Source organism: Leopardus geoffroyi, chromosome C2 (assembly GCF_018350155.1).
Source record: "Leopardus geoffroyi isolate Oge1 chromosome C2, O.geoffroyi_Oge1_pat1.0, whole genome shotgun sequence".
NCBI lineage: Eukaryota > Metazoa > Chordata > Mammalia > Carnivora > Felidae > Leopardus > Leopardus geoffroyi.
This window is the reverse complement of record NC_059333.1, coordinates 153,171,270-153,184,661: the sequence shown is the minus strand read 5'-3', so window position 1 is coordinate 153,184,661 and position 13,392 is coordinate 153,171,270. Positions and strand designations below refer to the sequence as shown.

Below are 13,392 nucleotides of genomic sequence, written 5' to 3'. Positions count from 1 at the left end.
ACTGACCCATCAAAATCCTACAATGTCGCCTTCTCCCTCCTTTCCAGGACTTTGCCTTTCAACCCAGGAGCTAGATGAAGTCCTACAGTCTGTTCTCAATTTTCCTGGCAGGAAAAAAAAAAAGTCTTTTCTGAGTAGGAAGGTTTACTTTTTTAGAACAAACATGTTCTTCCCTGCATGAGTCTTCTGAAGGCCTGGCTCTCTGTCAGCTATCTATTTGAGGGGAAATTTCCATGGAGGCTAGCCACCAAATTTAAACCGGGCAAAGTTTCACAAGATTTTAGATTAGATACCAAATTCTGATGGCCTTGGAATGAACAGGAAGTGTCCTTTCAGCTGGTAAGGAGCAGGGTGTGGGTGAGAAGGGGAAATAATCTGATTTGTAACCACATAATGTGTATACCGTGGTAAATTTCCCCAATCGGGAAATCAAGTGATTTTCCTGGGACTCTCTGGATCTTTTCTTTTTATGCTATGGTCTGAGTGCTTTACAAAGCATTTGAGTGAATAACTAGAAATATGTGATCGATTTTTGAATGTTTATTAACAAATAGATCTGGAGGGTACTTTCGGGGGGGGGGGGGTGTCTAAGACCAGCCCCATCAAGCTCACCTGTACAGATCCAAACCTGAGAGCTCCAGGTGAGATCTGTCGTGTTATATTCTGTACTGGTTTCCAAGTGCCAGTAGTATGCTGAATTTCCTATTCTGTTCAACGCAGCCCTTGTTTTTTTTTTTTTTTAAGTTTATTTTTATTTATTTTTGAGAGAGAGAGAGCAAGCAGGGGAGGGGCACAGAGCGAGGGAGTCGGAATCCCAAGCAGGCTCCACCCTTTCAGCACAGAGCCCGATGCCGGGCTCAAACTCACAAACTGTGAGATCATGACCTGAGCCGAAATCAGCTGCTTAACCGCCTGAGCCACCCAGGCGCCCCGACCTGGCCCTTCTCACTTTTCAGGGAGATTTGCCAACAACTGAGGCTAGAAACTCCCCCAGGACAAACCAAGAATCTGGAGAATCAGCTTTACTACTGCGAGCCACCATCCCCAACCCCCTTCTCAGGCTGGATGAGAAGCTTGTATGAATTACATCGCACACCGATTTTCTTGATATTTTCCAGCTGAAGAAAATAGGATACACACATAAATCCACAGGTGAAGAAGTCATTGCCATGTGGAGTGTATACTGGGCTAAGATCTTAGGAGCAAGTGGGAAGGACTGATTCTCTTTTGGGCAGAGTCAGAATGGGTGCGAAGGATATGTGGCAGCTCTCAGCATTGCCAGGAAGTCTGGAGAACCAGGCTGAGGGCAGGAGAGGAGTCCAGAAACCTGAGGAGCCAGGACCACGGGCTCAGGCCATGGGAAGAGTGCACGTGGTGCTTTGGACACAGCTGTCCCTGGCTTCCCTCAGCCTCTTGCTCTAGAGTCAGTGGGGAGCCTCTCACTGGCCGAGGTTGGGTCCCTGTCGCCGGGAGACCACACCCCAGGGAAAGCAAACCACTAGCATCTCTGTGTCACCATTGCCCTGAGACTTACACAGAGGAGGATTCCCCAGCACTAGAAGGGAGGGAGGGGGTCAATACAGGGCTGCTAAGAAGTGACAGTTGTCCCCTCTCGTGGGCTTCTCTTATCCTGAGGATCAGCATCAGGCCAGCTAACCCCTGGCTCTTCTTGGGGCACCCATCTGAGCCACACTTTGTTCAGTCATTTAGACCACTCTGTTGGTAGTAACTTCCCGGGCCATCTGCAGCCTTAATGAGAGAATGTGAAAATCTTTGTCCAAAGATGGTTGAGGAGTGTTTGGGCTTTTTTGCCTTTTTTTCTTTCTTTCTTTCTTTTTTTAAGAAATAGTATGTCTGAAGGAGTGATACTTCCTTGCGTATTTGACAGGGCAGGCGTTTGGGGCCCGTCACCTTCTGCCATGGTGCATGGGAACCATCTGTCCACACTGGGGCGTTCACCTCCCTCACACAGCCCACTGCCCTCAGCACCCCTTCAGATGGGTCAGAATTTTAACAAGTGCCTGGAGATTTCCTTGTGCCCCCTCCCCCCCCACCCCGGTTAGAACCACTAAGCCTCTGCCTCTAGTGAACGAAGGACCTCCGACACTTGGGAAGAAGAAATGACTTGCCCGGCATCTCACAGTGACTGAGGCAAGAACACCGCGTCCCGGCCTGAGGCTCCTTCTCCCTCCCTGCCTCAGCCAGCCATTCCCCCAGGAAGTCACTGAGCCTTTGTGGGTGAAAGGGCCTGGACAGAAGCAAAGTCTCCAGCATGGAAAGAAATCGTTGACTTGTTTTAAAGTATCTCTGTTAAAACCGCCCAGGTGGCCTGGGAGCCCAGCCAGCTCCTTCAGGCTGGACCTGGCTGTCCTCACCCCAGAGGGGGCCTTCCCTTCTCGTTCTAATCAGACCCCAGAATGAAGCCTCAGCGTTGCAGCCACACTTTCGCTTCTAAAGTCACCTGCCCAGCCAAGCACTGGCTGAACAGGGCAGCAAGTACCGAGTTCATTTTCTCTGAAGCCATTTCCATTCAACTCCCAAGCTCAGCCCTTTCGAGAAGCCAGTCCTCTGTGAATGCAGAGGACTGCATCTCCCCTCGGGAGTCAGAGAAGCCCGGGTTCCAGCCCTTCTCCCTCCCTGTGACTTGGGGGATCAGGTAGGCTGTGTGAGCCTCAGTTTCCTCATCCATAACACGGGAAAGCTGCTTTCTCCGTCCTAGAGATCTCCTCCCTTGTTCTGCAAACTACCAGTGCCCCCCAACCAAAGACACAAGCCGGGGCATCTCAACCAGACGGGCGTCACCTAACGTGGTAAACAGAGACTATTCTCAAAGATGCCACTTATGGTCCTTTTGTTGTGCTGTTTCTTGATGCCAGCTTTACAATTTTTACAGCCACCGAGTAGATTGTGACCTGTACTTTACCATTTACGTGGCCAGTTACACTTAAAATTAGGTTCCACGAGGCAAGAGAGTTTTTCCCCCTCGAACCTCAAGTTACATTGAGATGTAGGTTGCAGGAGAGGGTCATTGGAAGGTCACCACCGGTCCTACTCCTCACCCACCAGCCCCACAAGTGAGAATTAAGTTATAACCATAAGGAATTGAGAAGTATTCCAGCAAAGTTTGCCAAAATATGAGTCCTGTTTCCTAATAGTCACATTTGCTTATTTATTTGATGAATATTTACAGGGGCCTTGCTAAGAGCCAGGTACCGTACTAGGCAGGCGCTAGGATGCGATGGGGAACAAAATAAACGTGGCCCCAGCCCTCCCAGGGCTGATTGAGGGGACGGAGGATGGTAAACAGGGAAGCAAAGAAGGATTTCATTTCAAATTAAGGTTAGTTCTGGGGCACCTGGGTGGCTCAGTTGGTTAAGCTTCCGACTCTTGATTTCGGCTCAGGTCACGATCTCACTGTTCGTGAGACTGAGGCCGCTCTGAGTCGGGCTCTGTGTTGACAGTGTGGAGCCCGCTTGGGATTCTCTCTCTCCCTTTCTCTCTGCCCCTCCCCTGCTTGTGCACACATGGTCTCTCTCTCTCTCAAATTAAATAAGCCTAAAAACATTTTTTAAAAAAACAACAACAAATTGAGGTTAGTTCTATGGGAGCAACATGCTTTCTTTTCTTTTTTTTTTCTTAATGTTTATTTATTTATTTATTTTGAGAGAGAGAGAGAGAGAGAGAGAGAGAGAATGAGTGGGGAGGGGCGGAGAGAGAGGGAGAGAGAGAATCCCAAGCAGGCTCAGTGCTGTCAGCAGAGCCCAATGTGGGGCTTGATCTCACGAACTGCAAGATTATGACCTGAGCAAAATCAAGAGTCAGACGCTGAACTGACCGAGCCTCCCAGGGGCCCCCTGGGAGCAACATGCTTTCTCTTAAAGGTGTCAGGGAGTCTTTCTCCAAGGAAGGTGAGACCTAGAAAATGAGAAGGAATTGGCTTGCCAAGGATGGGGAGAAGCGCCCCAGCTCAGGGGGAGAGCTGCTTAAACACCCAAGCGGCCCGCTGTGCTCACAACTTGAAGACCAGTGTGGCAAGAGCCCGCGGAAGGGTGAACGCATCTGTGGGGAAACACACGGGCAGGTCTGCGCCGTGAAACACCAGAGGGGGCAGTGGCGAAGGGAGGCCAATGAAAGCTTCTGTTTGAAGAGGGGAATGGCATGATCTAATACACAGTCGACCTTTGAACAACACAGGGGTTAGGGGCACCAACCCCTGTTGCTGTCAGAAATCCACGTAGAACTTTGGACTCTCCCAAAACTTAACTATTAACAGCCTGCTATTGACCAGAAGCCTTACTGATAATGTAAGCAGTCAATTAACATGTAACTTGTATGTTATCCGTATTATATACTATGTCCTCTGTATTATATACCTATATACGGATATGTAATAATCTGTATTATATATCTGTGTCCTTACTATGTATAAAGTAAGCTAGAGAAAAGAAAATGTTATTAAGAAAATCATAAGGAAAAGAAAATACATTCACAGCACTGCACTGCATTTATTTTTAAAAATCCACATGTAAGTGGACCTCTGCAGTTCAACCTGTGTCGTTCAAGGGTCAGCTGTGTATTCTTTAAAAACCACAGGCTCCTGGGCGCCTGGGTGGCTCAGTCGGTTGAGCGTCCAACTTCGGCTCAGGTCGTGATCTCACAGCTCTTGAGTTCGAGCCCCACGTCGAGCTCTGTGCTGACCTCTCAGAGCCCAGAACCTGCTTCAGAATATGTGTCTCCCTCTCTCTCTGCCCCTAACGCACTCTCATTCTGTCTCTGTCTCTCTCAAAAATAAATAAACATTAGGGGCGCCTGGATGGCGCAGTCGGTTAAGCGTCCGACTTCAGCTCAGGTCACGATCTCGCGGTCCGTGAGTTCGAGCCCTGCGTCCGGCTCTGGGCTGATGGCTCAGAGCCTGGAGCCTGCTTCCGATTCTGTGTCTCCTTCTCTCTCTGCCCCTCCCCCCTTCATGCTCTGTCTCTCTCTGTCTCAAAAATAAATAAACGTTAAAAAAACTTTTTTTAATAAATAAAATAAACATTAAAAACAACAACAACAACAACAAACCACAGGCTACTGTGTGGGTAGTGGACTGGAGGAAGGAAAGGTGGAAATAAGAAGGCTAGTTAGAAGGTTGTGACCATTACCTGGCAAGAGGTGATGGTGGCAGACAGGTAGATTTACATCAGTAAAGATGTGGCAATTTGTGTGGTCACGTGTAGGGGATGCCCGTCCGAAAGGGTTGGGAGGAATCAAAGGATTCCTTGATGCAAAGCCCCTTGCCTGGTTTGTCCACATGGACATTCAGTTAATAGTGGCTCTCACTGGGGCGCCTGAGGGGCTCAGTCGGTTGAGCGTCCAACCTCAGCTCAGGTCACGATCTCACGGTCTGTGAGTTCGAGCCCCGCGTCGGGCTCTGTGCTGACCGCTCGGAGCCTAGAGCCCGCTTCAGATTCTGTGTCTCCCTCTCTCTCTGCCCCATCCCTGCTTGTGCTCTGTCTCTCTCTGTCTCTCAAAAATGAATAAACATTTAAAAAAAAATTTTTTTGCTCTTTAATAAAAAAAAAAAAATAGTGGCTCTTACTGCATAAAGAGATGGCCAAGGACAGGCTGAACCACATGAAGAATAAGCCTCTTCCTCCCCCAAATCCTCAAGAGTCTTGGTCAGTTTATCCTAAACCGATGATTTCTGGTTATCATCGCGATCACTATCATCGTTGTTATTTTTGTAAACAACAGAACCCACTCCTAGGTTGAAATACGCTTCAGTTGCCTCAGGGGTGGGGAGCCTGGCATTTCCCCCTTCTCCGTTTCCCTTGGTGGACGCTGTACCCCACGCCGAACCCCTGGACTCTAGAGAGTTCTGCTACGAAAGGTGGTATTTTAGGACAAGACTGCCGTCCGGTCCATCAACTTCTCTCACTAGACACGAGTTGAACCCCCAGTGAGTATGAACCAGCATCGCTCTATACCCTCAAGACTTTCACAGCACACGCAAGTGGGCACGCAGACGTGCTCGCAGCCCGGTGTGGTTATGTACCGCGAATGCCCGGCTCAGGAGGTTAGGGCGGGCTGCGTGGGAAGAAACAGCGACCCCTGAGCAGGTGCCGAAGGAGTCTTCTAAGGGACGGGCGAAGGACAGGCATTCCACAGGAAGCCGTGTGGTGTCCTAAGCTAGATTCTCAAAGGAGCCAACGTGAGATGAGCGTGTGTGTGCAACCAGTTTATTAAGGAAGTGCTCCCTGTGAGCCCAGGAAGGGAAACTGAGGCTCCAGGAGGTGAAAAGACCTTCCACCCTGGGGCGCCACGGCTTGTCGCTTGAAGAGCCAGGACGGGCTGCTGGGGCTGGCTATTTGCAAGCCCCGAGCCTTCCTTACCCCTGTGCTCCTCTGCCCTGTGCTGGCCCGTTGCCTCGCGCCCACACGCACAGTGGGAAGGCCATTCTGAACAGGTGGTAGGGATCACAATCCTGGGTGGTAAGCAGCTGGCCCTTTGTTTCAGGAGCGACCCTCGGCTCTGGTGGCCTGAGCAGCACATCACGTGCCGACTCCGGGGTCTGTTGATTCTGGCCCTCTTCCTGGTGAGGCCTGGTCCCTCACCAGATGCATAAGCTCCTCGTCCGGATAGCCTGAGGTGGATGAGCTGTCCTCTAAAGAGCAGCCGTGAGGATTATCAGCAGTGGTGGCCATAAAACCTCTCAACGCGGCGTCGAGAACTCAGCCCGTTCCCAACAGACGCGGCCCGTGATTAACCACAAAGGGATTATGGCACCAGCCCAGCTCTCGCCTCTGCAAACTCTAACAGAGCAGGCCATCTCCGACACCCGGCACCCGGCAGCCACGGGCACGGGTGACGTCTCTGTTTGTCACGGCACAGACGTATGATGCTGATCTCGCCAAACGCGCCGTTTATTTTCTGTTCATTGATGTGGTCTCCAGAAGTCGCCCTGCTCCCCTGAGCGGGTGTGCTTTCCGAGGGCTGTGTTCTGAGAGCAGTTTAAGACGTGGTTCTGCTGAGAACATTTCCTCCCCCCGCGCCTACCCCCTCACTGGCTGTTAGATGTAATCAGAAGCAGGTGGAGATGTCATTTCATCGTCCCAGATGTTCCGTCCCCTCCACTTTTTCTCTTACTCGAACTCCTGCTCTGTGAGGTGCGTGTGAGGTCGACTGCAGAGAGCGTCTTGCCGTCGTAATTGACCTTCAGCCGACCTGGGTCTGAGGTTGAACCTCCCTTTGGGTAGTGCTGACTGCACGGTCCTCTCAGCACCGGAAACCCTTGTCCCGCAGGGGCCTGGGCCAGGCGCACCCCGTTGTGGTCATGTCCTCAGGCCTCACAGAGACCCGAGCGTTGCCAGCTGTGACACGAGGCCTACTTGCGGTGGTGGGAATTTGAAAGTTTCCAGAAACACAGAAACGAGTCCAGCACTGGGATTCGGGTTTGCCAGCTGCCCCAGACCGGAAGTTGGCTTCCGGAGGTTCCCAGACACCGGCTCGCCAACCTCAGGTGCGTGAAACTCCCCAGCAGCCGGCAGGACACCCAGGATGTGGGCCCGCTCTTGCCCCGGCCTGACGTCCGTCCTCCTCAAAGCCTCTGTGGAGACAAATCCTCAAGCCCCTCCTTCTCTTACGTATTATTAGTTCACGTCCGGCACACGAGCCTCCCGGCTTTCATCCACGGCAGAACTGCCACCTCGGGTCTCCCAGCCTCCACCACCAGACCCCCCACCGTCCGCAGATCTTTTCCCCTTTTTCCTCACCTCCTTTCGTGCTGGAAGCACAACATCTCCCCTGCACCACTTCCCCTGCAACCCTGCTACCAGGGCTGTTTGTTCCTTGAACACCCCCCCCTCCCCCCGCCCCGGACGAAGTTCTCCCTTCTCATCTACTGTCATTTTTCAGCGAAGTGCTCCCGGCAAACTGTGAACCATATCCCTCCCCGGGTCCACACCCTGCGTCGGATTCCCGTTTCTCTTAAGATGAAACGTATGATTCTTAACCCAGCCTCCAGCCCTTCCTGTCTCTCCAGCTTCACCTTGAACATCTTCCTTCGGCACCTTGTTCATTCTGCCTGCTCCGACCCCGCTGTCTGCTGGCCCTGTCTCACCCCTGCCAAGCTTACTGCGGCCACAGGGGTTTTGCATAGGCTGTTCCTTCTCTTTGGAATGCTGTTCCCTCCCCTCTCTTTGACTCATCGCTCTCAGCATCAGCAGCTCCTCCAGGAACTGTTTCTGACTGCCACGCCTATCTCAGAGTCTTTTATAACCATGAACCTCTGCCTTGGGGCACTGGCCAAAATTATAATTTCACATCTGTGTGTCTAATTGATCAGTATTCTCTAAAAGCCAGAAGCTTCGTGAGGACAACACTATCTGCTTGATTCATCAAGGACCCCCTACAAGTGCCCGGCACGTAGCAGCTGCTACATAGACAAACAGATGGATGGATGGATGGGGTGGACAGACAGACGAATGGATGGACAGATGGGCGTGTGGGTAGGTGGGCAGATGGATGCACGGATGGCCAGAACTCCCCGCCGAGAGATAACATTTGCAAATGTATTTTTGAGGTAGAGAAGAGAACACTCAGAGAGTCCGGCTTCAAACCCCAGCATCTTCTGTTGTAGACTGAATTATATCCATGCTCCACCTGATGTTAGAGCCGAGAGGATATTGCATTCATGAACCACACCATGAATCACAATCCTGGTTTAGGTGGCTGGAGAACGTGCATTTGAAGCCTTGTTCTGTAGGAATTCACAGGGTGCTGGAGCCCGTCAACAGGAAGATGCATCGTTACCTTACAGAGTGATAAGGACTAAGAGACAGCACTTCTCGGCTAAGGTTTTAAAACTAAGTCCTGCGGAGCCATGGGGGTCCCTTGATCCAGTTCAGGGCCTGCTGCAGCTGGGGTAGGGAGGGACGGCGTAGGAAGGGGGTGCTGAGTGGGCTGGGTTCGGGCTGCCTACCTTCTCTACAACCAGAGAACCTCCGTTTTCTTCCGTTTTGTACATTGAGATGCCACAATAGGGCTTCTCTGCTAACAGAGGCTGAAAATGGCAATGTTTCCAAAAGCTCAAAGAATGACTAATCCTGCCAAAAAGTCAGGTTTCTTGGAACAGCAGATGTAGGAGCAGAGTCTCTCTTTTTCCATTTTTTTTTCAACTTGGCTTTAAAACACTGAGTTAAAAAGAAGTTTTAAGAGCAAAAAACAGAAAAAAAGGAAAAAAACCCCATAATCTCAAAAAAGCACCTGTGTACTTTTAAAACTTCCTACCATGCTTCTGCAAAGCTGACGTCTTCTAGATATTAAATTGCTATCTTGATTTTTTTTTGCACTTAATGTTGTAACATTTGTCATTTCCCCATGATATTATCCTATTTTCAAAAGTATTTAAAACTTGGAAATCAGGCGAAAAGATGATTGCATGTCCTTCCGATGGTAGACTGGAACGTTCCCTGGCCCCTTTCTGCTCTAAGTATGGACCAATGGCATTGGCGTCACCAAGGAGAGAGAGAGAGAGCACATATGCACGTGAGCAGGGGAGGGGCAGAGAGAGACGGAGAGAGAGGGAGAGAGAGAGAATCTCAAGCAGGTTCTACCCTGTCAGCACAGAGCCTGAAGTGGGGCTCCAAGCCATGAACCATGAGATCATGACCTGAGCCGAAGTCAGAAGCTTAACCAAGTGAGCCACCCAGGCACCCCTGAATACTTTTAAGATGAGCAATATTGGATTTTGTCAAATGGACAAGAACAGAAAGGCATTGCAGGCGGCCAAAGCAGCCTGCAGAGGCCGGAGAGCACAGTTCTGGCTGGCAAGATGATGCAAACCAACAAGGATGGGAATGATGGCCCGGCAAGGGGCTGGCAAGGTACGAAGGAGACCAGACTGTAAAGAACTTGGGACCCTGGAATATGTATTCAGCGTAAAGGGAAGTCACCAATAGCGTAAGCAGAGAAGCAACATAAGACCTGCGTTTTAAGAAGACAACTCCTGGGGCACCTGGGTGGCTGACTCTGGCTCAGGTCATGATCTCACAGCTCATGAGTTCAAGCCCCGCATCAGGCTCTGTGCTGACAGCTCAGAGCCTGGAGCCTGCTTCAGATTCTGTGTGTGTGTGTGTGTCTCTCTCTCTGCCCCTCCCCTGCTCACATTCTCTCTCCCTCTCCCTCCCTCCCCCCTTCCCTCCCTCTCTCTCTTTCTCCTACAATAAATATTTGAAAAAAAAAAAAAAAAAAAAGACAACCCCTGATGGCCTTTCCGGGGCCCCTGAAAGGGTGCTATGAGATCAGACCAGGCCTGACCTGGAATAGTGACTGGGGATGGGAACAAGAGAATACAGAGAAAAGATACGTAGAGAGGTCCAGGGGCGTGACCAGGATCACCAGCTCTTTAGTGGTATAGTGGAGGCTTCATGGTCACTGCTTGTTGACTCCCCACTGTAGTCCGGCTGCTGTGCCTTCCTTTGGGGTTTTATCTGAGATGTGACTTCTTAAAGCTGCAGGACGCTCTGATTTTCTCCCCCATGTGAGCTCATTAGGGGCTTGACGCACGGGAACCCGCTCTGCCAAAGCACGAGACATGCATCCAAGAAGACAGACAGCATCACTAAAAATAAGAAAGGATTAAACACACATTCCGGCGAAGTGACAGGGCATTCTTGTGGAATTTGCTAGACTAAACTGCTGTGGATACTCTTAGCTGTGTCTGTATGCACAAAACCAGATCTCCAGCATGGCTTTGCCAGGACGCAGATTTCTGATGCGGAGGGCAGGCAGCGTCCCTGAGAAGCCATCGGGGTGATCCAAGGGGCTCGACCACAGCTGACCCACACTGAGCTCACAGCCTGTCTCAGCAACTCTCTGTCGGCGAGAAGGTTCGGCAGACTGATGTTACGTGACCCTGCACTGGGAATTTTCACAACGCTATCTGATTTTCCCTCTCATACCCCCGTTTCACAGAGGAGGAAACGGAGGGCAGTATCTTGGCTGTCTAAGACCGTACCTGTTGGCCATAGTGCCTCAAGGCTCATCTGTACAAGACGCCATGAGAGATTCTGAATGTAGGGGGTGACTCACTCCACAGCCTTTCAGGGGCAAGAACCCAAGGGCGTGAATCTGTCTTTAAAGACCTGAATCTCTAGTCTGAACAGATGGGCGCATGATGGCAGACTTCAGAGTTGACGCTGTGCCATTCCAGGTGTACTGAGGACAAAAGCAGGTGCAGCTAATCCAGGCCCTTAGAAGTCAGGGTCACGGTGACCCGTGATGGGGAGGTGGTTAGCCGGAAAGGCGTGCAAAGGGGACTTCCGGGGGGTTCTGGTCCCATTCTGTTTCTTATTCTGGGTACTGGTTGCACCTGTGCATTTAGCATGCGTGGGATAAGAATGCAGTGAGCTGTGCACTTGGGTTGTGTTTACTTTTCTCTGTATATAGTTTTTAAAAATGGAAAAGTAGCCAACCACGCCCAACCTCAAAAATACCTCCCTGCCGGCAGTGATGGAGAAATCACCTTCTGTTTGTCAGAGCTGGGTTCTGCCCGGTGCCATGCTTGGGGCTCTATGTGTCTTAGCCCCTTGAATTCTCTGCAGAGGTGCTGTTTTACCCCTATGTTGCGATGAGAGAAAGGGGGCTCATAGAGGTTAAGTACCTTGCCCAAGGTCACATAGCCAGTGAGCACAATACAGCAAAGAGGCCTCCTTTCCGTTCCCAGAATGACTATGTGTGTAGGCAGTTTTCTTTCATTTGCCCCCATGTAGGAAGGGATGGTCTCTGCTCTGCCTGATTGTCTTTGAGATGAGGTTCCGGAGTCAGCGTCTATGGGTGCAACTATGGCAGCTTGTCTGCCTCCTGACTGGCCATCCAGCCCCTTCCCCCAGCACACACCCCTCCCCTCCTACTCGGGCTGTGGGAATGGATGCAATGAGATCGAGATGCACACCTTTGCTTTTCTTATCACCAGGGCACCGTCAACAAATGACCTATTTAGCCAACAGGTAGTCTTTAAGAAGAGCCACCGTCATCTAGGCACTCACTGGTGCAGTGTTGGCAAGCTCAGATTTGGGGGGTTGGGGTTGGCTGGACCTGAGTTCAAATCCTGACTCTGTACTTCAGCTACTTGGCTCAGAGAAAAAGGCTTGTCCTCTCTGGGCCTCCATGGTCCCCTCTGTAAAATGGGTGTTGAATCCCTCATAGGGTAGTTGTGTAACGTGGATAGGAGATTACAAGGCACAGAGGAGCATTTGGGAAGAGTTAGCTGGGAGCCAGGCCCTAAAAGGGGCCATAAGCAGTGCTGGTCACTGTAAGGTACTGTGCCCAATCACCCCATGCGGCTTGAGTGGGGAATCCCTGGGCTCCCATGATTAGTGAAGCTTCCAGGCAAGGTGGAAACCACAGCCGGCCTCCAGCATCTAGCTAGGTTCAGACAGGCTCTCCCCAAGGAGGGGATGGCCCAGCGTGGACAAAGACCCGGGGATGGGCCAGCTGGGCAGCCAAGGGAAACAATGACTGCCCAGAGCTGGGACTTTTGTCTCTTTTGCAGCGAGCTTGAGTGGGCAGTGATCGTTAGGGCAAAGTTACTATGCGGCAAGGACACAATGGATGCTTGGAATTCTACAAAACCAAACCCCACTGTGCCCAGTGGGGCTGGAGCAGAGCCAAAGGGTCCAATTAGTGTTGAGCCAATACATGTTAAGCAATCCGTTCTCCGGAAGGCGGGTGGGGGGCCCTGACTTGTCTCCCAATTTCTGCAGCGTAAATGCCCACACGTCGATGCAACCAGGAAGAGGAGCACACTGCTGGCCCTTGCCGGCCGATGGCTAGTTCCAGCACACCACTGACTTCCCATAAAACTTGGGGAAACTTGCCTCACGGAGGCACGGGCTGGGATTGCACATGGTTCCCACCGAAAACCAGAGCCCGGAGCTTCAGGAGTGAGGGTCTCCCGTGTGCTAGGCATTGCCATGAGACCGGAGACGGATGGTGTCCCAACCCTTGGGGAGTGACAGTCTGTCAGGAAAGTGGCATCCGTCAAATGCTTGCGTTGAGCGACACGTTGAGCCGAACACTTGGAAAGAAGCCGGCACGCCCACGTCCTCCATCACAAAACCGTAATGCACGGGAGGCTGCTGTTGCCCGAATGCAGAAGAGTGCGTCTTCTGAGACTTTCACCACACTTAGATTCACTTCATGATATTGAAGTCAGGCTTGTTGTTGTTACAACCCTCTCAAGACCTGGGGCTTGGATTTCACGTGGCTTTTTCACCCCCTGATGGTGAAAAACCCATCGGTCTACAACCAGGAGAGAACTGAACAGAGTCCCGTCTTCAGTAACGACAGTCTGGACTCCTCTGTAGTTCGCTCCGAACGTCAAGCCCAGGCCGGGCTCTGTCACGCTCT

General features: G+C 51.3%; 1 protein-coding gene across 1 annotated transcript in view; it reads left to right on the top strand.

Moving 5' to 3' along the window:
• The window catches only part of ITGA9 (integrin subunit alpha 9), a 345,274-nt gene that overhangs the window by 313,563 nt on the left and 18,319 nt on the right, over positions 1 to 13,392 (top strand).